Source organism: Podarcis melisellensis (genome assembly GCF_964234715.1).
Source record: "Podarcis melisellensis genome assembly, chromosome: 6".
Taxonomy (NCBI): domain Eukaryota; kingdom Metazoa; phylum Chordata; class Lepidosauria; order Squamata; family Lacertidae; genus Podarcis; species Podarcis melisellensis.
The window spans coordinates 63,558,046-63,580,251 of record NC_138538.1 but is presented as its reverse complement, the minus strand read 5'-3'; the positions used below and the strand labels follow the sequence as shown (position 1 = coordinate 63,580,251).

General features: G+C 43.4%; 1 pseudogene across 1 annotated transcript in view; it reads left to right on the top strand.

Annotated features, from left to right (window-relative positions):
• Positions 1 to 17,090, top strand: part of LOC309372191 (craniofacial development protein 2 pseudogene) — a 208,970-nt pseudogene extending 191,880 nt beyond the window's left edge. The window contains exons 2-3 of the transcript in view: positions 12,959 to 14,162; positions 16,978 to 17,090. The product of the transcript in view is annotated as a craniofacial development protein 2 pseudogene (transcript). The remainder of the gene's footprint in view (positions 1 to 12,958; positions 14,163 to 16,977) is intronic.
• Positions 17,091 to 22,206: the final 5,116 nt, after the last annotated feature.

The window sequence follows — 22,206 nt, the reverse complement described above, 5'->3', positions numbered from 1 at the left end:
GTTTTAAACTTTTATCTGATGCTTACAGTGGTATTTTTTTTAGCTAGAACAAACATTTTATCCTATTAAAGGTGTTGTCTTTGTACAACAGTTTCTATGCACGCACGCACGTACGCACGCACAGACACACACACACATATGAGAAATTTCACAATGTTGGAACTAAAATACTTGAAGGAGCGTATCTCCTGATATTTGCCATCCCTCTTGGTGGTCCCACCAATGCACATACAGCTTGCTATGCCATGATCCTTAATAGGGCCTTGTCAGTACTGGCACCCTGTAGAATTCCCTCCCCTGGGAGATGAACCTGTCATCCTCAGTACTGTGTTATTGGTGGTGTTTGAAAACTCATTGACTCAGGCCTTTGGAACAGATTGAGGTGATGAAGGTCAGTGGAGCTGTGTTTCTTTCTGCTGTACTTTAGTGGTACTTTTCAGTGGAATCCTTCTATATTTTTAATGCTTTGCTGAACTTTTTATTTTTCCTTGTTGAAAAGGGGAGGCTTCGAAAATGAGCAAATAAATAATCATTCTGCCCTACTCTCTTAACCTTAACATCAAATTCTAGCAGGACCAAGAAGTAAAACACAAGGTAGAATTATGCAGGCAGAAGCTCAGTTGTTTTCCATCAAGTTCACTCTAAAACTCGGGGGTATGGCAACAGCACTCCAAGTTCCACACACTCAGTTCTGTTTTCTGCTTCTGAATGTCTTCACAGAGTGGTTGCTGTGGAGATCAGGTCCTGCTGGGAAGATTTTACTCTTAAACCCTGAATAGTTTTGCTTGAGTAAACGAAACTTTTCTAATTATGGGGGCCATGATGGGTTTGTTAAGTGGACACATTCTGTCAAGTGCTTGTGTGGGTTTGTAAAAAATAATAATATATATTTTAGGGATTTTCCTTTATCATTTCTTTTCACATGTACTTCTCTTTGTGCAACTACTGGTTTAGTTAGGTGATTTTAGATGTTAATAATCTTATGACGGGGTCTCTTCAGATTGTAATATGTATAAATTATTTTGTGTACTTTAAAACCTGGTGCACCGATCCTGCTGTTGCAATTGGGGGTCCTCCTATGCAATCTGAGTGGGGCCCAGGTCCTCTTCCCCAAGGTGTTGTTCTGATGACACCACTTCTTTGAGGATAGGGGACAGAGCTGTGTTCCTAGAGCTTCACTGGAAAATATATGGATGGAGAGTTCCTCTGGACTGTAGCTGCAGCAGATGCACCTTGTCACTGATATTGAAAGGAGTCGTGGTAACTGAGTATTGAGACTTCTGGAAATTTTTAATAATACTGAGTTATTTTCATTGTGCTATTCCCATTGTGTACTCCTACACCAGGCCCTCGATTAAACTGCTATATTGATGGATACTATAAATTGTTTATTTAGTTTAATTGCCTTTGAGTCTGCTTCCATACTCGTCCTTCGAGACAATCCTGAGGAAAGTCAAGAAAAGATTACATTTGCAATCTAGGACACACTTATAATGCTGCCTAGTTTGTTATTTTACTTCATACATGAGAATCGCCGGGGCACTGAGTTTCTTTAGCCCCTGCACAAATGTTGCCCATGGTGAAGAAACATTCCTTAGTTCAGGACAGGGAGACCATGTTTGCTTGGCGGGGGGAATGGGTGACGAGTTTGGGAAAACAGGCACCACCACCACCACCCTGCTCTTGGGCTATAATTTACTGGGTCTGTAATGTTGTTGTATAGTCGTGTCCGACTCTTTATGACCCCATGGACCAGAGCACGCCAGGCACTTCTGTCTTCCACTGCCTTCCGCAGTTTGGTCAAACTCATGCTGGTAGCTTCGAGAACACTGTCCAACCATCTTGTCCTCTATCGTCCCCTTCTCCTTGTGCCCTCAATCTTTCCCAACTTCAGGGTCTTTTCCAGGGAGTCTTCTCTTCTCATGAGGTGGCCAAAGTATTGGAGCCTCAGCTTCAGGATCTGTCCTTCCAGTGAGCACTCAGGGCTGATTTCCTTAAGAATGGATAGGTTTGATCTTCTTGCAGTCCGTGGGACTCTCAAGAGTCTCCTCCAGCACCTGTAATAGTATAATATAATTTTTAGTACTCTTGAACTCCTGTATTGAAACAGGGGATGAGAAGTGAGGGAAGAAAAGGAAGAGAAAAACTTGGGAAAGAACTGCATTTCTCCATAGCACTCCAGTTATCTTCCAGCCAAAACTATTTGACAGACTTTTAGCTATTAAGAGATGTCACACAGAGATGGACCGGGCCGCCACCATACAATGGTTATTAGTGTCGTTAAATCCTCAAGGCAATTAGGAGTGTGTGTCTCTGTTGTTGTTTTTTCTGAGAAGCTGGGACTTTTACACTTTATTTCAGGTATCAGGAAATACTGTTCTATATTCACATAAGCATCCTTATCAGCAGACACTCATTTGCTGACTCTGCTGTTTGTGAATTGCCTGCAGCTCACAAGTTGGGGCCAGTGATGTAATTGGCTCATGCTCACCTGGTTTGCCCTTCCTCAGCTGCCTTCAACCAGCGCTCATCTTCTTGGTGGTTGTTCAGCAGCCTGGTGATTTTCCTGTTGATGTCGTGAGCCCCAAAGAGACATCTTGGTGGGGCTGGTCAGATCAGGATGGGGAGTAGGAGCTACCCAGGGTAGCTGATGCCCCCAGGGATGGTCCCAGCAAGCTGGTTCAAGCCATGTCAGGGTCCTGTGAAACATGAGAACTGGCCAAAAGAGATGTTTCAGGTGAGGAATCTGCTCTGGAAAAGCACCCAGTGGGTTGTTACCCATGCCTGTGGTTCTGGTACTGAGTCATAGTGGTTCATAGTCTTTCTGCACACAAAAATGCCAAGGATCTCTTCGTTTCAGCAGCATAATTTTGGACTGGAGGGAGAGGCATTTTGTTTATCTTATTGTTGCACTATTGGAAGTCAGGAAGTTTCAAATGGAGCAGTATCTTTTACATTCCATGGGATTATTCTGGGCTAGGCACTTTAAGCCTTCACTCTCATAGGCTAAAATCCCAGCAGGGATGTTTAACTGCTTTGAGGATAAAACATTTCATTTCCTTGTGTTTCAATCTCACGTGAGCAAAGTGATTAGCCCCCACCCCACAAATTCTCTCAGGAGTCAAACCATATATATTTTAAAGGACATTCATCTCAAATGCCTGACTCAGCCACGCAAGTCACTTGTAATCTGCAGTTATTTATGTCCACAAAACCACATTGAGAGAGCCAGTGAAATGATGCACCCGTGACTTGTTAAGAGGCATCTTTTATCAGAAAATGAAAAGTATGCTCTTGAGTCTGAAGATAGATTTTTCCAGAAGAAGGAACACCATAACATTCTTAAAACAAAGAATAAGGTGCAAATATTTTGATCATTTCTAGGTTAAAATTCCATATTTTAAAACCTGTAATATATCAGTTGCTCACCAGGACAGCCAGAATCTGAACGCTACCAGAATCCAAACACAACTTCAATTTTTTAAAAGTCTCTATTGAGAAATTGTTTTCTTGACACCGGCAAAGTTAATGCAGAAGGTAATTATTAAACAATGGAGGAAGTAACTTCACTAAGCGGTTAGACTGAGGGGGGGGGAGAATCATAAAGGGTGACCTTGTGGAGAATTATATTTTAATATAATCTCTTTCATCTATCAACAGTGGGGGTGGGAGATTGTCAAATGCATATTATTAACTTAGAAATCAATACTCACATTTGCTCTCTTTATTTGGGGAGTGTTTTCTTTGAAGCCTGATCATTAGGCCATGCAGCTTCTCTGTTGTGAAAAGCTTTCGGCAATTTGTTGTGGAAAGCCTTTTCTCTCAGTTGGGATGGCGCAAACTCCCATACAAAAGAATAACATCAGTAAACGATACAAGTTTCATTCAGCTTTGCTAAGATAATTTCTAAAAATGTCCCCGAAAAGGGCAGTAAATAACCTAAGCAGCAGAAACCACTAGCAATTTTTCTTTTCCCATCTGTTTCTTCTTTCTCACTCTCTCCCCTCTTGTACTCTTCTCACTCACATGCTTTTTGTCTCTGTTTCCAAGCTGTTCACCCCCCCCCCTCAAGTTCAACCTTTATTCCTAAACAAATAGCAAGACAATGCAGTAGCATCAGAAAGGGTGCCTATTTAAAATAAGATAAAATTGCTCTGCTCTGCTTTGCAGGAGTGACTCTGGTCCACCCACATCACAAAATCACATCATGAAAACTGTAGAGTTGGAAGGGACCCTGAAGACCATTCAGCCTTTCTCAACCCGTGGGTCCCCAGATGTTGTTGAACTACAACTCCCATCACCCCTAGCTAGCAAGGCCAGAGCTCAGGGATGAAGGGAGTTGTAGTCCAACAACATCTGGCAACTCACAGGTTAAGAACTGCTGCTAGTTCAACCCCCTGAAATACTCAGCTCCCCCATACAGTGATCAAACCTGCAATTGTGGCATTATCAGCACCACCAACTGAACTGTCTCACTGCTGCTGGTGGTGGCAGCTGCTGCTGGTGGTCTCTAGTTTTCATGCCTGTGACATTTGCCCCCTTTGATTTGCTGCAGCCGGACACACAAGACCTGCTTGCTCAGAAGAAGGGTGCTTTGGGAAGGTCCAATGCTTTTGAAAAGAAGCAAATCCGCTCTCATGCTCTGCGTAAGTAACTCAGCGTACAATGCCCTGGCTGCCACGACTGGGTTGGATAAGCCTGGTAGGCCCTTCTGAGTGCTTGGGTCCTCAGCCAGCACCCAACCCCTACCATGCATGCAAAGATTTGTTCCTGGTTTCCAAAAGGAGTTGCAAACACAGGAAAGACCAGCCACCAAAGGTGAACATCACATACTTTGCACTGATGTCATCGCCTTGGGGTCTTGTTTGGAAGCCAAAGCACAGCATGGAAATGTTTCATAAATAAATAAATCTCTTTCAGTTTACTTGCCAGTAAGTTTAATTAATATGGGTGTTATGAGCAACTGAAGAGCTTAGTTGTGCCATTTGGGGAGGTATTGCCTTAGTATACAGAGTGCATTTCAAGTATCATTTTTACTTTTTTGTGTTAGCACTTCCTAAATATTTATCTGAAGCAAATTCTTTTTAAAAGTTGGAACCTGGCATGGTTCCTGAGGAGGCCTCGGATAGGCAGAGGGATACAATTATTGCCAAGTATGTTTTCTGAATCTATTGATATGATGACGTACAGTGGTACCTCGGGTTACATACGCTTTGGGTTACATATGCTTCAGGTTACAGACTCTGCTAACCCAGAAATATTACCTCAGGTTAAGAACTTTGCTTCAGGATGAGAACCGAAATCGTGCTCCGGCGGCGCAGCAGCAGCAGGAGGCCCCATTAGCTAAAGTGGTGCTTAAGGTTAAGAACAGTTTCAGGTTAAGAATGGACCTCCGGAACGAATTAAGTACTTAACCTGAGGTACCACTATACTTACATTGAACCATTAGCTGAACATTTCTGGATAACAGTTCCTTGCTACTAAAACACATTTTAATGCTCACCATTGCCAAGTTCTAAACTGTTACCTTCTCTTTCTTTCTATCTCTCGCTTCCTTGGTATCTGTGTTAACAATATATAATTAATTTCTTTGTAGAAGATTTTTATATTCCCAAAGGGATTTTGCCACCCGCAGAATTTAGTACAGTTGTAACTCATGTGGGGGAGACAAGCTTAGCTTCCTATTTTGCCTTTCAGATTGTATCTGTTCCATATTTCATGATTTTACAGGCCTGAGTTTAACTTCTTATTGTCACATGTAATTCCGTTTCTGCAAATGTTTCATTGCTAATGCTATAAAATAGAAGTGTAGGTATGAAATTTTAGGGACATAGGAATAGGAAACTGCTGTCTTTGCCCATTGACACATGTAATAAACAAATAATTAATTTAATAATAATAATAATAGTAATAGTAATAATAATAATAATAATAATAATAATAATAATAATAATAATAACAATAATTTTATACCCCACCCATCTGACTTCCCCAGCCACTGTGGGTAGCTTACAATATATATTAAAAACATAATAAAAACATCAAGCATTAAAAACCTCCCGATACAGGGCTGCCTTCAGATGTCTTCTAAAAGTTGTGCAATTCTTTATCTTCTTGACATCTGAAGGGAGGGTGTCTACTAGCAGGTTTGATTCACTTCTCGCAGTAAGGGAACCAGCAGATGACCCTCAGAGAGGACCTCATTGTCTGGGCTGAATGATGGGGGTGGAGACGCTCCTTCAGCTATACTGGGCCGAGGCCATTTAGGGCTTTAAAGGTCAGCACTAACACTTTGAATTGTGCTCAGAAATGTACTGGGAGCCAATGTAGGTCTTTGAAGACCGGTGTTATGTGGCCTTGGTGGCCACTCCCAGTCACCAGTCTGGCTACCGCATCCCCTGAATTTTTCGCCTTAACCTATTTTCAGGTAATTTGGAGTTCAGTGCTCGGAAACGTACTGGAAGCCAGTGAAGATCCTTTAGGACCGGTGTTATATTGTCCCGGTGGCCACTCCCAGTCATCAGTCTGCCGCATTCTGGATTGCTTGTAGTTTCCAAGTCACCTTCAAAGGTAGCCCCGGTTTTAAGTAGGTTCTTAAACAATGCATTATAAATTAAATACATAGAATTAAACACATCAAAACAAAATAATTTATTGCACTATTATGGACACATGAATGTGGCTAATGTTGAACAGAATACAGTCATACCTCGGGTTACAGATGCTTCAGGTTGCGTTTTTTTGGGTTACGGACCATTGAAACCCGGAAGTACCAGAACGGGTTACTTCCAGGTTTTGGCAGCCACGCATGTGCAGAAGTGCTAAATTGCACTTTGCGCATGTGCAGAAGCACTGAATCGCAACACATGCATGCACAGACGCACTGCTGTGGGTTGTGAACATGCATCCCGCATGGATTATGTTTACAACCTGATGTCCACTGTATAAAAAAAGACTGCTTTGGAGACCAAATGTGCATTCTAGGCGAGGTAAAAATTGCATCTAATTTATGTGGACTTTTTAAAAATAACCCCCCCCACACACACAATTTTAATGTAGTCTGTGAATAATCTCCTTAGGTGCAAGTTACACCTCTTGAAATTCCCTCTCCTGTGTAAGACTGCAGGAAAGGAAGAAGCAGCATTTTGGCAGTGGCATTGCCACTGTTGACAGCCAGGTTATCAAATAAAGGGAGCTGAACTTGAAACATCTATCTTGCTAGCTTTAACAACTGTAGCTACTCTCCAAGGCTGTTATCAGCAATCTGGTGCACAGGACACTGTTAATTAGCCACCACTGCTTAAAGGCTGGCCGGCTGGGCTTCACCTGTTCAGAGGGTGTGTTTTGGGACAAGGAGAGATCAAGACAGGCAAGCTGCAGGCAGTGGAACACCCCAGTGGGAAAGACTCAAGGGAAACTCCAAAGAGGACTTTATTGTCCCTTTATTGTCTACCCTGGAGGGCATTAGGAACCATGGGTGGCATCCCCTAAGAGCAGTAGGTAGATAGTGGAAGAGCCATAAGTTACAGGCAGGAAATTGGAGATCTCCCTGGGTGAGAGACAGCCAGGGCCAGAAAACTCCCAGGTGCAAGTTGGAAGGGTTTGTCATTTTCTATGCAGCAAGGGTAGTAAAAGCTACTTTTACACAGGGAGAAATATATGTACGTAATACCCTGTTTCTGCATCAGTACACCACTGCTGATTCCCTCCCTTATTTTTTGTACTGCTGCTATTGTTAACTATATATATTACATTTTGCAGTTGCACCTGAGGTGCACAGATCACAACTTATGTTATTAGGTTATTGTATTTTGCAGGAGTTGAATAGGGGAGTTTATTGCTGGGTTGACACTGAATAATTTGACACTGCTGCTTAATATGCATTGTGTATTGTGTATTACGTGCTATTATGTATCACTTACGAATTGTATTTATATAACTGTTTTATTTTCAGTTGATTCATTATGCATGTACATTAAAATTGGGGGTGGGGAGGTGTTTTGTTACTGTGCTGTAAGCAACCCTGCAGCCTTTTGATGATGCATGGTATATACATTTCCTAAACAAATAAACTGTTAAAAGTGCAGGAGTCCAGTCCCACTTCTGCACCAGGCCACCCAACTAGAATCTGAATATGCAATTAATATGGGGCTACAGAAGAATAAAGCCAAGTCTGACTTCAGTGCACAGAACTGAAGAATCTGGACACCTCATGGACCACTTATTTTAGAAGCTAAGCAGCACCTCTATTCTCTTTAAGATCCTTAGAACAGTTTAAGGCTAGGCCAAAATTACCACTCCAGTGTCCAGAAAATATTACCCCCTGGTGAAAACAGGGCCTGATTTTCTGCTAGAACCATTTGCTGTGCTTCCTATCCAAACTCCCCTGAGCAGCTGGAGGAAGAGAAGAGGACAGAGGGTGAAGAAGGAGCTGTGCGTGGAGGGTGCCATCCTTCAGACCGCCTTTGAAACTCAACAAACTTGCTGTACCTGGAACTGCATGTGGAAAATGCGGCTGAATAATAATAATAATAATAATAATAATAATAATAATAATAATAGTAATTTATATTTCATAATTTATTAGTTGTGGGCACCCTGAGAAAGTACCATCCACCTTGGGCCTGCTCATTAAAAAGCAAACCTAGAGTGAGAGACTAGGGTTATGTCTGCTGTTTCCAGGAACTCTTCTCGTTGTGAGAGTAGTTTGGACTCTGGGTGAGAACCCAGAGGCTGAGAGGGAAGGTGTGTCAGAAGGGAAATGAATTGATTTTGATTTATATATATTAGTAACAGTGCTAATGTAATATTTTTAGATAGAAGTGTATTTTTTTGTAATATTTTAAGTTGTCTGTTGTTGCTTCAGTTTTCTGTACACTGCTTAGTAGTATATAAAGTGGTGTAGAAATTAAATAAAGAAACAATCAAATCAGAGCCTCTCCATTCCATTGCTTGGTTTGCCTGTTAAAGAAAATGAAACACAAGCTTCATCACCATGCAAACACAAAGAGGAGGGGAAGAGCATGGAGCTGCCTCCTGTGGTGCAATTACAGTGATCCAGGAATATGTGAATGAAGGAACTGCTTGGTTGAAAGGATTGCCGTCTTCATAGGAATTCTGCTGGCTGAAAGACATGAATGGCAGTCACTTTCCAAAATACCAACTTTACCTTACATTAGGTTCTACAAATTGTCTGTTTTGGCCCTTCCTGTTTTCCATCTCTGCTTAAGTAATTATGAGCACTGCTGTGCAATGGGAGCATAAAACCATGGGCAGCAGTGAGATTATTGTGCTGTGAGTCACAAGGGATATCACAGGAAAGAGAGGAAATATATATTTTTCGCTTTCATGACAATTATCTGATTACAAGTTTTCTCTGATACCATTTACTCCAGTGTGTGTGCTGGTGTGTGTTGTTGTTGTGTGTGCTGGTGTGCTGCTGCTGTTGTTGTGTGTAATATATATATATATATATATAATCTACGAAAGCAAATATATATATATATATATATATATATATATATATATATGCATGCTAAATTGGATATTTATTTAAAATATTGCTATGCTACCTTCCATTCAAAAACTTAGAAGGTGCTTCCAGTGCTTTTTCTCTATTAAAAAAAATGTTATGGGGTGCTCTCATTTTGACTCAAGAAAAGCACAATTTTATAGTTCAAATCGGGAAAAATAAATACAGTGAATGGACAAAAGTACAAAGATTCACAAAATATTTAGGGGTGTGTGTACCCCTGCGTCCCCCCAGGGAAAAAAAGCACTGGGCATTTCACAACATAAAGTGCCAATTAATTAAAATCAGTGCATTAAAACAAAAAAATGTAGCAGCATCTAAGAACCAAACCAAAATAATGCAGGCTAATACTAAAGATGCTCAAAAGCCTAAAATACTAAAGATGCTCAAAAGAGCAGATGGGTTTTTAACAAGCACCAAAAGTCTGCCACCATTGGAGCTTCTCTTATTTCAAAGAGGAGCTGGTTCTGTAGGGTGGGTGCCTCAACTGAGGGTCTCCCCACTAGTTACCACAAGATAGGCTGCAGAAGACTGTCATATCACTAGGAGGGCATCACCAGCAGTGTAGCTAGCCGCTTGGGTGCCCGGTGTGGCGCGCGTGTCCTGCAGCTGGGGGTGGGGCGATCCAAGACAGGGAATGCTGTGAGTAGCCTCTTTGCAGCCTCCCCCTCAGCTGTAGGGCGGCTGAGGCAGTGGACAGACGCAAGCCCCACACTGCTCAAAAAAGCAGTGCAGAGCTTTCAGGCAGTCCACCCACCACCTCCCCCTCAGGAGAGACATGTGGCTCAGGCATACTGCAGGCCCCATGGTGTGGCACCAAGTGCTATCAGTAGCATAGTTAGCTATCAGTAGCATAGGAATGAAGTGCAGTGGGTGCAGGAGTTTGTTTGTTTTTTTCAAGAAAAAGTCTCATGAGCCCATTATTTATTTATTTTAAAAACACATATTTTTGCCATTTTGGCACACACACCCCCTCAGTGATGACACCTGGGACAGACCTCACCCACCATACCCCCCTTCCTACACCATTGGGCTTCACCTGCAAGCCCTATTGATTGAACAGCTCTATGCAGGAAAAGTCATTCCTTCAGACAGCCCAGTCCCAAGCTCTTGCGGGATTTATAAGTCATCAGTAAAAATGTACACCTGAGCTAGTAGCAAATCGGCAGTGTAGTTTTCTTTAGAAGTAGCATAACATGCTTGTGAAATTCTAGTTCTGCTTAGCAACCTAGTTGCAGCTTTCTGCACCAGTTTTAGATTCTGGACCATCTTTAAGTGTGGCCCCTATATAGCACACTACAATAAGCCAGCCTTGAGCTTACCAGCAAATGAGTCGCTGCGGTTAGGCAATCTGTGTCTAGGAATGGTCCAAGTTGGTGCACCGTCCTTTCTGTAAGCAATCAGAAACCATAGGCTGCTGCTTTAGGATAAGGACCAGTCCTAGCCCTATGATATGAATTTAAGAGCAAAGTTAAAACACCAGTAAAGAGTAATTACCACAGCAGGAAACAGTTGTGAGGCTCAGGTTAAGTAGGGTCACTGAAATAAGATAGCCCCTGTAAAATAGGAACCAATTTTTTCCCATTTTGACAAACTTAATATCTTCACAAATCCGAATGCATCTTTGTGTAGCAATGTGTGCCTGCATATCTGAGATGAGAATCAAGCTCTCTGCCTTGTCAGCTGTGCTTAATACGAGAGATCACGAGGTCCTTCCAGATCAATTGAAACATGCCTAGTTCGGTGTTTACCTAGTTTTCGTCTTATTTACTTAACGGTCTCAATTTGTATCTTATGCATTGAAGTATTCAGCTCAAGTTAATGTAGTTCCCCAGAGCTTTGTTCTTAGCTCAGTGCTTTACTATTTATATGACCCCAATGGCTTCGGTTTTCTGACAGTCCGGGCTCAATTTTCATCGCTTTGCTGATAATACACAGCTCTGCCTGGCTCTCTCTCTCTTTTCTGCTTATCCAGCCTGACAGAAGTTTGAACATAAAATGTCCCAACATTTTATTTTTAACAGAACGCCTTGTGGAAGGGGATTCTTATTAACTGCAGCACCTGGCTGTAGGAGCTTTGCTTATTCTTCTGAAATACAGATTGATGGTGATCACACTGCTTTTGCAGATGTTGCTGAAATGTTAATCTCGGTTATTTCTTTTGTAGAATATGCGTCAGCTGTAGTCAGAAAATTGTATTACTATTTAATAAATATTCTATAATGTCACAGAGTGAAGAGATTTATGCATTGTTTGTGCCTTACTTTACTTCCTCTTACTAGAACAGTATATTTTATCTTTGAGGTCTCTTGACGGAGCTGTACACAGTGCAAATTGTAAAACGCTCTGTACTTAACATTAAGGTGTTGTCATCAACATTTTAGAACAGCCCAGGGTTTTTCCTCAGTCACCGCACAGCTATTTAGTACCAAGGCAAATGTTACTTATTTGTCTAGGAAGCTGTCTCATACTGAAACAGATCATTGGTCCATTTTACTCAGCATTTACTGCAACTAGGGTTGGACAAACCTGTGATTTATTTTCTCTTCATTTCTTACTTACCCAGACAGTTTATGGGCACAACAGTTTGCCAATTTAAACAAAAATTAAATTTTAAATTAAAATTTGTTTCCATTTTTGTGGGCATATCTTCTAATATACATATATATATACATTTTTTGCGGGTAGCATTCCCTATTATAATGCATTTTGTACATTGTTTTCACAAATGTGTGCGTTGTTATGCACCCTTTCTCCTAATACAATGCTTTTTGTTGCTGTTGTTGCATTTCTGCAGCATAAAATTCACAGGAATGCAAATTTTGAAAGATGGCTACACTTCAGTTCAAATACTGGTACAGGAAGTGACTGATTAGCAATGGTTCTCCAGGGCTTCAGGCTGGTGACTTCTGTCCCAACCCTGCCTGGAGGTACAATGAGTTGAAACTGGAATCTCTTGCATGCAAAGCCTGTGTGCCTCTTGGAAGGCAAGTGTGATATTAAGAACATATTGAGAACCTGCTGGATCAGGCCAATGGCCCACCTTGTCCAGCATGCTCCTCTCACAGTGGCCTCCCAGATGCCTGTGGGAAACGCTCATGAGGATCTGAGCACAAGAGCACTATGGTTTCCAGCAACTGATATTCAGAAGAATTGCTGCCTGCAACCATGGAGGCAGAACATAGCCACGGCTAGGCCCAGTATACCTGAAGGAGCATATCCACCCCCATCGTTCAGCCTGGACACTGAGGTCCTCCTCTGAGAGCCTTCTGGCGGTTCACTCACTGCAAGAAGCGAAATTACAGGGAACTAGGCCATGAAGGGCCCCCTTCATGGATCACTGCCTTGCCGTGGCGAAGGGGCTTGAAGAACTCAGAGAAGCTATGAACTATGCCGAGCAGGGCACCCAAGATGAACAGGTCATAGTGGAGAGTTTTGACCAAACGTGATCCACCTGGAGGAGGAACCGGCAAGCCACTCCAGTATCCCTGCCAAGAAAACTCCATGGACAAAGACAACAGGCATATAAAAGTTATGACGCTGGAAGATGAGCCCCTCAGGTCGGAAGGCGTCCAACATGCTACTGGGGAAGAGCGAAGGGCAAGTACAAGTAGATCCAGAGCTGATGAAGCGGCTGGGCCAAAGCCGAAAGGACGCTCAGTTGCGGATATGCCTGGAAGCGAAAGGAAAGTCCAATGCTGTAAAGAAAAATATTGCATAGGAACCTGGAATGTAAGAACCATGAACCTGGGTAAGTTGGAGGTGGTCAAAAATGAGATGGCAAGAATAAATATTGACATCCTGGGCATCAGTGAACTAAAATGGACGGGAATGGGTGAATTCAGTTCGGATGACCATCATATCTACTACTGTGGGCAAGAAACCCGTAAAAGAAATGGAGTGGCCCTCATAGTCAACAAAAGAGTGGCGAAGGCTGTACTGGGATGCAATCTCAAAAATGATAGAATGATCTCGATACGAATCCAAGGCAGACCTTTTAACATCACAGTAATCCAAGTTTATGCACCAACTACTGGTGCTGAAGAAACTGAAATTGACCAATTCTATGAAGACTTACAACACCTTATAGAAGTGACACCAAAGAAGGATGTTCTTCTTATCATAGGGGATTGGAATGCCAAAGTAGGGAGTCAAGAGATAAAAGGAACAACTGGCAAGTTTGGCCTTGGAGATCAAAACGAAGCAGGGCAAAGGCTAATAGAGTTCTGTCAAGAGAACAAGCTGGTCATCACAAACACGCTTTTCCAACAACACAAGAGACGACTCTACACATGGACATCACCAGATGGGCAGCATCGAAATCAGATTGATTATATTCTCTGCAGCCAAAGATGGAGAAGCTCTATACAGTCAGCAAAAACAAGACCTGGAGCTGACTGTGGCTCAGATCATCAGCTTCTTATAGCAAAATTCAAGCTTAAACTGAAGAAAGTAGGAAAAACCACTGGGCCGGTAAGATACAATCTAAGTCAAATCCCTTATGAATACACAGTGGAAGTGAGGAACAGGTTTAAGGATTTAGATTTGCTGGACAGAGTGCCTGAAGAACTATGGATGGAGGCTCGCAACATTATACAGGAAGCAGCAACTAAAACCATCCCAATGAAAAGCAAATGCAAGAAAGCAAAGTGGCTGTCCAACGAGGCCTTACAAATAGCGGGGGAGAGAAGGCAAGCAAAATGCGAGGGAGATAGCGAAAGATACAGGAAATTGAATGCAGATTTCCAAAGAATAGCAAGGAGAGACAAGAAGACCTTCTTAAACGAGCAATGCAAAGAAATAGAGGAAAGCAATAGAATGGGAAGAACCAGAGATCTGTTCAAGAAAATTGGAGATATGAAAGGAACATTTCGTACAAAGATTTCCATAATAAAGGACAAAAGTGGAAAGGACCTAACAGAAGCAGAAGACATCAAGAAGAGGTGGCAAGAATACACAGAGGAATTATACCAGAAAGAAATGGATGTCTCATACACCCCAGGTAGTGTGGTTGCTGACCTTGAGCCAGACATCCTGGAAAGTGAAGTCAAATGGGCCTTAGAAAGCACTGCAAATAACAAGGCCAGTGGAAGTGATGGTATCCCAGCTGAACTATTTAAAATTTTAAAAGATGATGCTGTTAAGGTGCTACACTCAACATGCCAGCAAGTTTGGAAAACTCAGCAGTGGCCAGAAGATTGGAGAAGATCAGTCTACATCCCAATCCCAAAGAAGGGCAGTGCCAAAGAATGCTCCAACTACCGCACAATTGCACTCATTTCACACGCTAGCAAGGTTATGCTTAAAATTCTACAAGGAAGGCTCAAGCAGTATGTGGACCGAGAACTCCCAGAAGTGCAAGCTGGATTTAGAAGAGGCAGAGGAACCAGAGACCAAATTGCAAACATGCGCTGGATTATGGAGAAAGCTAGAGAGTTCCAGAAAGACATCTACTTCTGCTTCATTGACTATGCAAAAGCCTTTGACTGTGTCGACCACGGCAACCTATGGCAAGTTCTTAAAGAAATGGGAGTGCCAGATCACCTCATCTGTCTCCTGAGAAATCTCTATGTGGGACAAGAAGCTACAGTTAGAACTGGATATGGAACAACTGATTGGTTCAAAATTGGGAAAGGAGTACGACAAGGCTGTATTTTGTCTCCCTGCTTATTTAACTTATATGCAGAATTCATCATGCGAAAGGCTGGGCTGGATGAATCTGAAGCCGGAATTAAGATTGCCGGAAGAAATATCAACAACCTCAGATATGCAGATGACACAACCTTGATGGCAGAAAGTGAGGAGAAATTAAAGAACCTTTTAATGAGGGTGAAAGAGGAGAGTGCAAAATATGGTCTGAAGCTCAACATCAAAAAAAACGAAGATCATGGCCACTGGTCCCATCACCTCCTGGCAAATAGAAGGGGAAGAAATGGAGGTAGTGAGAGATTTCACCTTCTTGGGCTCAATGATCACTGCAGATGGTGACAGCAGCCACGAAATTAAAAGACGCCTGCTTCTTGGGAGAAGGGCAATGACAGGCCTAGACAGCATATTGAGAAGTAGAGACATCACCTTGCCAACAAAGGTTCGTATAGTTAAAGCTATGGTTTTCCCAGTAGTGATGTATGGAAGTGAGAGCTGGACCATAAAGAAGGCTGATCGCCGAAGAATTGATGCTTTTGAATTATGGTGCTGGAGGAGACTCTTGAGAGTCCCATGGACTGCAAGAAGATCAAACCTCTCCATACTGAAGGAAATCAGCCCTGAGTGCTCACTGGAAGGACAGATTGTGAAGCTGAGGCTCCAGTACTTTGGCCACCTCATGAGAAGAGAAGACTCCCTGGAGAAGACCCTGATGTTGGGAAAGATGGAGGGCACAAGGAGAAGGGGGCGACAGAGGAGGAGATGGCTGGATAGTGTTTTCGAGGTTACCAGCATGAGTTTGACCAAACTGCGGGAGGCAGTGGAGGACAGAGGTGCCTGGCGTTCTCTGGTCCATGGGGTCACGAAGAGTCGGACACGACTAAACGACTAAACAACAACAACAACAGGCAGAGGGACTTCTCAGTAGTGGCATCCGCCCTGTAGAATATCCTCCCATCAGATGTCAAGGAAATAAACAACTATCTGACTTTCAGAAGACACCTGTAGGCAGCTCTGTTTAGGGAAGTTTTTAATGTTTGATGTTTTATTGTATTTTTGATATTTTATTAGAAGCCACCCAAAATGGCTGGGGAAACCTAGTCAGATGGGTGGGGTATAAATAATACTATTATTATTATTATTATTATTATTATTATTATTATTATTATTATTATTATTATATTGGTCAGTAGCCATTGTTAGTCTCTTGCTTCATTATCTAACTCTCTTTTAAAGCCATCCAAGGCATCCATATGTCTACCCTACAACAGGAATCCCACAAAAAGTGTGTTCGTTAATATCATCATCATTTTTATCAGAGTCAAGATAGCTTCATTATTCTGGAGGTTGAAAGGGCCTTTCATTGACAAAAGATTTGTTAGAATTTAGGACTTGTTTATTTCATCTGTCGTGGTTATCCAGTATCATATCTCCATATGTGGCCACTGGGCTCTCATATTATCAGCAAAACTTGAGGAAAACACCCCACTTGTTCATAGATTTCCATCTGCTACAGGAGCAGCTTCATCTATACCCAGGACAGCTGGGCAGTGGTATGGAAAAAAATGAAACATGAAGCTATTTGCCAAATGTTCATTCACTGTATCGGGCAGTAGAAGACATGATGCCATATGCATAGGGAGTAACTACTGACTGAGCTTACCCAATATTTTGTTTGCATTTTTTAAACAAACCCAAATTCCATTATAGGAAAAGGGAAGAACTTTCTAAATGGACAAGATGTTGTATTTTCATATTGGGCCAGTTCCGACTAACTGTTTTGATAATTGCTAATACAGGAAAAGCTCTATTGATTGACAGCATCCAGAAATATTTGGACGACAATGTTCAAATGGAGGCAAAAAAGCAGGTGCTACAACAAAATAGAGTGGAAGGCAGATTCTCTGCTTGATTAGTTAGTGTGCGCCCTAACCCCATTGGTCCACCTAACTTGGTATTGTCTACACTGACAGGCAAGACTGCCCAGGGTTTCGGCAAGGATGACTTTTCCAGTCCTTTCTCAAGATGTTGGGGATTGAACCATTCAAAGCAGTTGCTCTACCACTGAACTATGGCCCTTCCCAAAAGGAGACAGTTTTTTTTCTCTCCACTTGCAACTTCTCTCCTATGATTGCACTCATTCAGGTGAAGAGTGCAATGGTGGTTCTAGTTTTTTCCAAGAGGCGTTGCAATTCCAAGAGCCTTTGAAAGAACTACAACTCTCATAGTTCATGTGTCCTAGTACACTTTCCTGGGAAGGTAGAGATGCATTTGTGTAAGCAATGAATTGCCTTCCTGTTTTACAATCTAGGGCAAATTTAGGAGTCAAAACAAACATTTTATTTGCTTATCTGACAGCATTTTTGTGTTCTGATTAATAAACCTATGCCTTAATTTCTTTCTCTTTTTCAAGTAAGCTGGTCTGATCTGGGCAGATTCTGAACCATTGTATCTCACGCTACATTATTGCCTTGGTTTTCTTAGCCATGTTATTGTTTATGAAGTGTAGGCTAAACTTCTAGTGGATTGATTGGGTACTGGAAGAGGAGCTGACATGACACAGAACCCTTGTTAGTTCTCTCCTCCCTCCTCCTTTTTCTGTTCTGTTATCTCAGTTGTTGGTAGAAAGGCCCTACTGTAAGGTGGACTTACTCACAATATTAAAAGGCAAACTAGGCACCCATTTAATACCCTGAAATACTAAGGTAAGGAGAGGGACATTCAGTGGTTGTGACAGATCTCATTTGGGAAATAATTCCACAAGATGCCACCATAAGAAATCCTCACACATATTTCTAGGCTTACTTCAGCTTACGTTGATAAACAAAGAAGGCCCATTTCTTAATCTTTCCCAATATTTCAATGCTCCCCCCTTTTTTTTGCAATAAAGAAGGGAAGTCTGAGGAAGGCTTGCAGAATTTTGCAAAGACCTGGAAACCCAATTTTAAATTTAATGTCATTCATGGCCTACCATCTTGTTGAATGAATACGCAAGCATCAAATCCAAAAAATTGCAGGTTGATGAAAAATGATTAACTCTCTCAATTTAATTTATCGAAAGACATTATTCTTCAATTACACAGTAGTTGTTACTATTATGAGTAGCGTCTATGCTGAACTCTTAAGTTACGATTTACAAAAGAAAAAACATATAAGACAAACAAAAACATTGTCTTTATGTTGTATTTTTTATTCTAGCACTGTTTTATTATAGCACTGTTTAGAATATTACATTTAAGACCTTCCCTACATCCCAAAACCAAAAACGAGTAAAGTAAAGCTAGACTAATACAATATGGTTCCCCAACTAGCTGAGGGAGGGGTTGATTCAAGTGCAAGGCACGTTGGATCTGAGTAGCTAGTTAGGCCTCATGCAGCCCAGCCAACCACAAGGCAGTGAGGTCACAGTCATTTAACGAGGCTGCACCCTCCTTTGGGAGACCAGCTTTTGGAGACCTAAAAATAAAATTAAAAAATAGTGCAATATTAGCTGTCTGCTTGTTGTGACCAAGTAGGTCTCTCCTTCCTGTCCATCCCGAGGGAAGGCACTCTTTTGCCTATTCTACATTGTTTTATCAGTGGGGTCTATGAATTTCATCAAGGTGGCTCCAAATATTAGCCATATAAATAGGGCAGTATTAACAGAGGTAAAGAGATGACCATGATACAGGGTAGACTTGCTCTAACAAGAGGGTTGCAGGAGATCATGTCTACTAGCCAGCACCATGGGTAGTGAACACACTTCCAATGAGCTAGAGGAAAGCTGGTAGTTAAACAATTAAGGGTGCTGCAGTAGGACATGTAAGATGGTGTGGCCCATCCCTGAATCCACTTTTGGATTGGTTTTGCATCTTAATCCCAGTATACAGCGGCAAATTCCTAAAGTAGCAATTGAGGATTTAAAGTTTAATTGATAAATAAATTGCAAATCTTTTAATTGCAAATTAAAAGGAGTCCCCAATTAATCAGGCAGGTAATGATGATGGATTATCATCATCATCATCATCATCATCTTAAGAGAGAGAGAGTGTGCACACGTGTGTGGGCTATCTCTGCTGCATACAATGCTCCAAGCTATATTAGTGCAACAAATTTCCATGTGTGCCGTTGAGCTTCTTATTCTTCTCCTGTCCCTTCCAGCCTCCCACATGCCTTCAGAATCAGCTCTGAAGGGTCAGGAAATGCTCTGAAGCAGATTGGTGGGGTGAGGGGCAGAAAAGAAATTGAAGTTCTGTTGTGGATGTAGAATTTCACTGGCACAGACCCATACCATTTAGAACTCTGTGGCTGGCACCTGGTATGTGACTTTGTAGAAGAGGGATTACTCACAAGAGCACAAGAAAGGTCCTCCTGGATCTATCCTGGCTTGGCATACTGCTTCCTACAATGACCAACAAGATACTTCCAGGAAGCCCATAAAAGAACCAGTGCTCTAGACCATGGCTGAAGGAGTAGAGAAATATCTGGGGGTAGAGGAAGAAAGATACGCAGCAAGGTTCAGAGACCTTGAAAATATTAAATATCTACTTAGCCTATTAAATAGTTAATCAGAAGTAAATCTCATAAAGTTCAGTGGGGCTTACACTAGTTAAGTGAGTATAGGACTCACTTGCCTGGGAGCAGTAGCAATTGGTGGTGCTCACCTGACCTCCCATCACCCACACAGCTCCTGCTTATTGGGAGGGGGGAAGGGGAGAGGTAAGCTGATGAGGTCAATGCAGTCTCTCCCTCTCTCTCTCTCTCTCTCTCTCTCAATAAAACCCTTTTATTAAAAAAAAAAAGTTTGTGGTGATAACAACTGTCAGGGTTTCTGGGAGAGAGGAGGAGATGACAGAGGAGACGGAGAGCGAGTGGGAGGAGGGGCAGAAGGATGAGGAAGAAGATGACGGAATTCTGAGGGAATCCACGAGTCTGAGCAGCGAGTCAGAGGATTCTCAAAAGGGGGTTACCTTAATCAAGCAAAAGGGAGGAGAAGGGAGAAGCGGAGAGGAGCCCAGTGGAAGACAGACGCAGCAAGAGGCGTCTCAGCCGGAACGGAGTAAAGGGGGTGGAGTCGTCAGCCTCTCGGAGGGAGCAGGATTAGGAGAGAACAGAGAAAGGGGGTTGGAGCAAGGTGTTCAGCCGGAAAGGGTGGAGAGCAGAACAAGGGGTGGTGTAGCGGTCGAAAGAAAGGTCAGCAGCAACGTACGCGCGCCAAGTTCAAACGTAGAGGCGCGCGGAAGTGGAGAGAGCTCAGGGGAGGAGCCCGGCCCTAAAGCCAGAAGGAGGGGGGAAGAGGCGGCAGAGGATTCAGCCTCAGGCGAGTCACGGAGAGAGGGAACCCAGGGGGGCAGGAAGACCCTGCGGAAAAGAAAGGAGAGGAAGAGGTGGTCTAGAGCCAGGCTATTAAGTTGGTGTGGAAGAGGGGAGGAGTCAGAGGGGACTTCAGCGGTCTAACGTGACAGACGTACGGCCACGATGCTGAACTGTACGAGAAGCAGAAATCTTCAATAAACTTTTCCTGTAAATAAACTGCAACGGAGTGAGGTCTCTTGTGAGCTGGGACCCGTCCTGGGTGGCCGTGACAGTAAGTCCCCTCTCAGAAAGCAAAAAATTTTTTTTTGCGAAGCTCACGAACGGGAGCAGCCATGAGCGCTGAGGAGCAGCTGGTTGCACTGCGGGATCAGGTTACCGCTCTCACATCGGCAGTCATTGCTTCGCAGAAGAAGAATGACGACTTGGAGAAGACGTGCCAGGATTTGCAGGCAAGGTGGGAACACGCGGACAGGGCGGGGGCCCCAGGTTCCAGAGCGGAGGGCATTGCGCTTGGACGGAGGGGGGGTGCCCTGGTTCCGCATTTTAATGGCAACTTGCAAGACTATCCCAATTTCAGAGCGGACGTCGTATATGCACTGCATTTACTCCGTCACGATTTTAAAGATGAGGAGGAGAAAGTGGGGTTCATTGTTTCGCACCTGCATGGGGAGGCCAGGGCTTGGCTACGCAATCTGTGGCGCGAAGATGGACCGGCCCGTCGCAATTCAACTGCGTTCATCAAAGCGATGGATTCTTGTTTTCAATCCTCTGTGGATGTGGACATTGCGCGCCGTCAAATGCACGGGCTGAGGCAGGGGAAAGCGACTGTGCGCCAATACCACTCTAAATTTTTTGCATTGCTCACCGCCTTAGATTGGCCAAAGGACAGTAAGCCGGTCAGAGATCTTTTTTGGGAGGGATTGAGCCCCCCCATCAAGGATGAGATCGCTAGGGGGGACAGACCCCAGACCCTAGAAGACGTGGTGCAACGGGCTTTAGCTATTGGAATTCGACATGAGGGACGTCCGTGGCACGAGGAGGACGGGCCCCAAGCGCGTGCGCAAGCGAGGACTCTCCCTTTTGTGCACAGGGATTTCAGCCGTGCGCACCCCTCGCCAATGGGGAAGGACAGCGAGGAGCCAATGGAGATTGGTGGTGCTAGGGCTCAGAAGCCATCCCAGAGCCCTGTCCCTGGTGCAGCCAAAGCGAAGCCTCCTAGAGGAACCAGGAAGTGTTACATCTGTGACAGTGCGCACCATATGGCGAAAGAGTGCCCCCAGAGGCTCCAGAAGCACACTGCAGCACTGGCAACTGTAACAGCAGAGGTGCAACCAGGGGAGCAGCTTCAGGGAAACGACAGTGCCTGGCTGGAAGCAGAGCTACTGGGGCTCAGCCAGGCGGATCTGTAGACAAGCCCCCAGCATCACTGCAGAGCGTGGACCCTTTGCCTCCCAGACCGGCAGTTCTGCTCACAGCAACACTCCAGTTGCCTGATGGGAGACTCCTCGAGGTTCCAATAACGATCGATTCGGGAAGCAACGCCGACTTCGTGGGACTGCAGTTCGTTAAGCAGCACAACATGGCGCTCCTGCCTGCAACGACGCCTCTAAACGTGGTCACGGTAGACGGCAGGAAGTTGCTGGGGGGGCAAGTGGTGCAGCAAACCCCTCCCATGATGATGCAGATTGGCAACCATCGAGAACTTATTAGTTTCAATGTCACCCACTTATCGG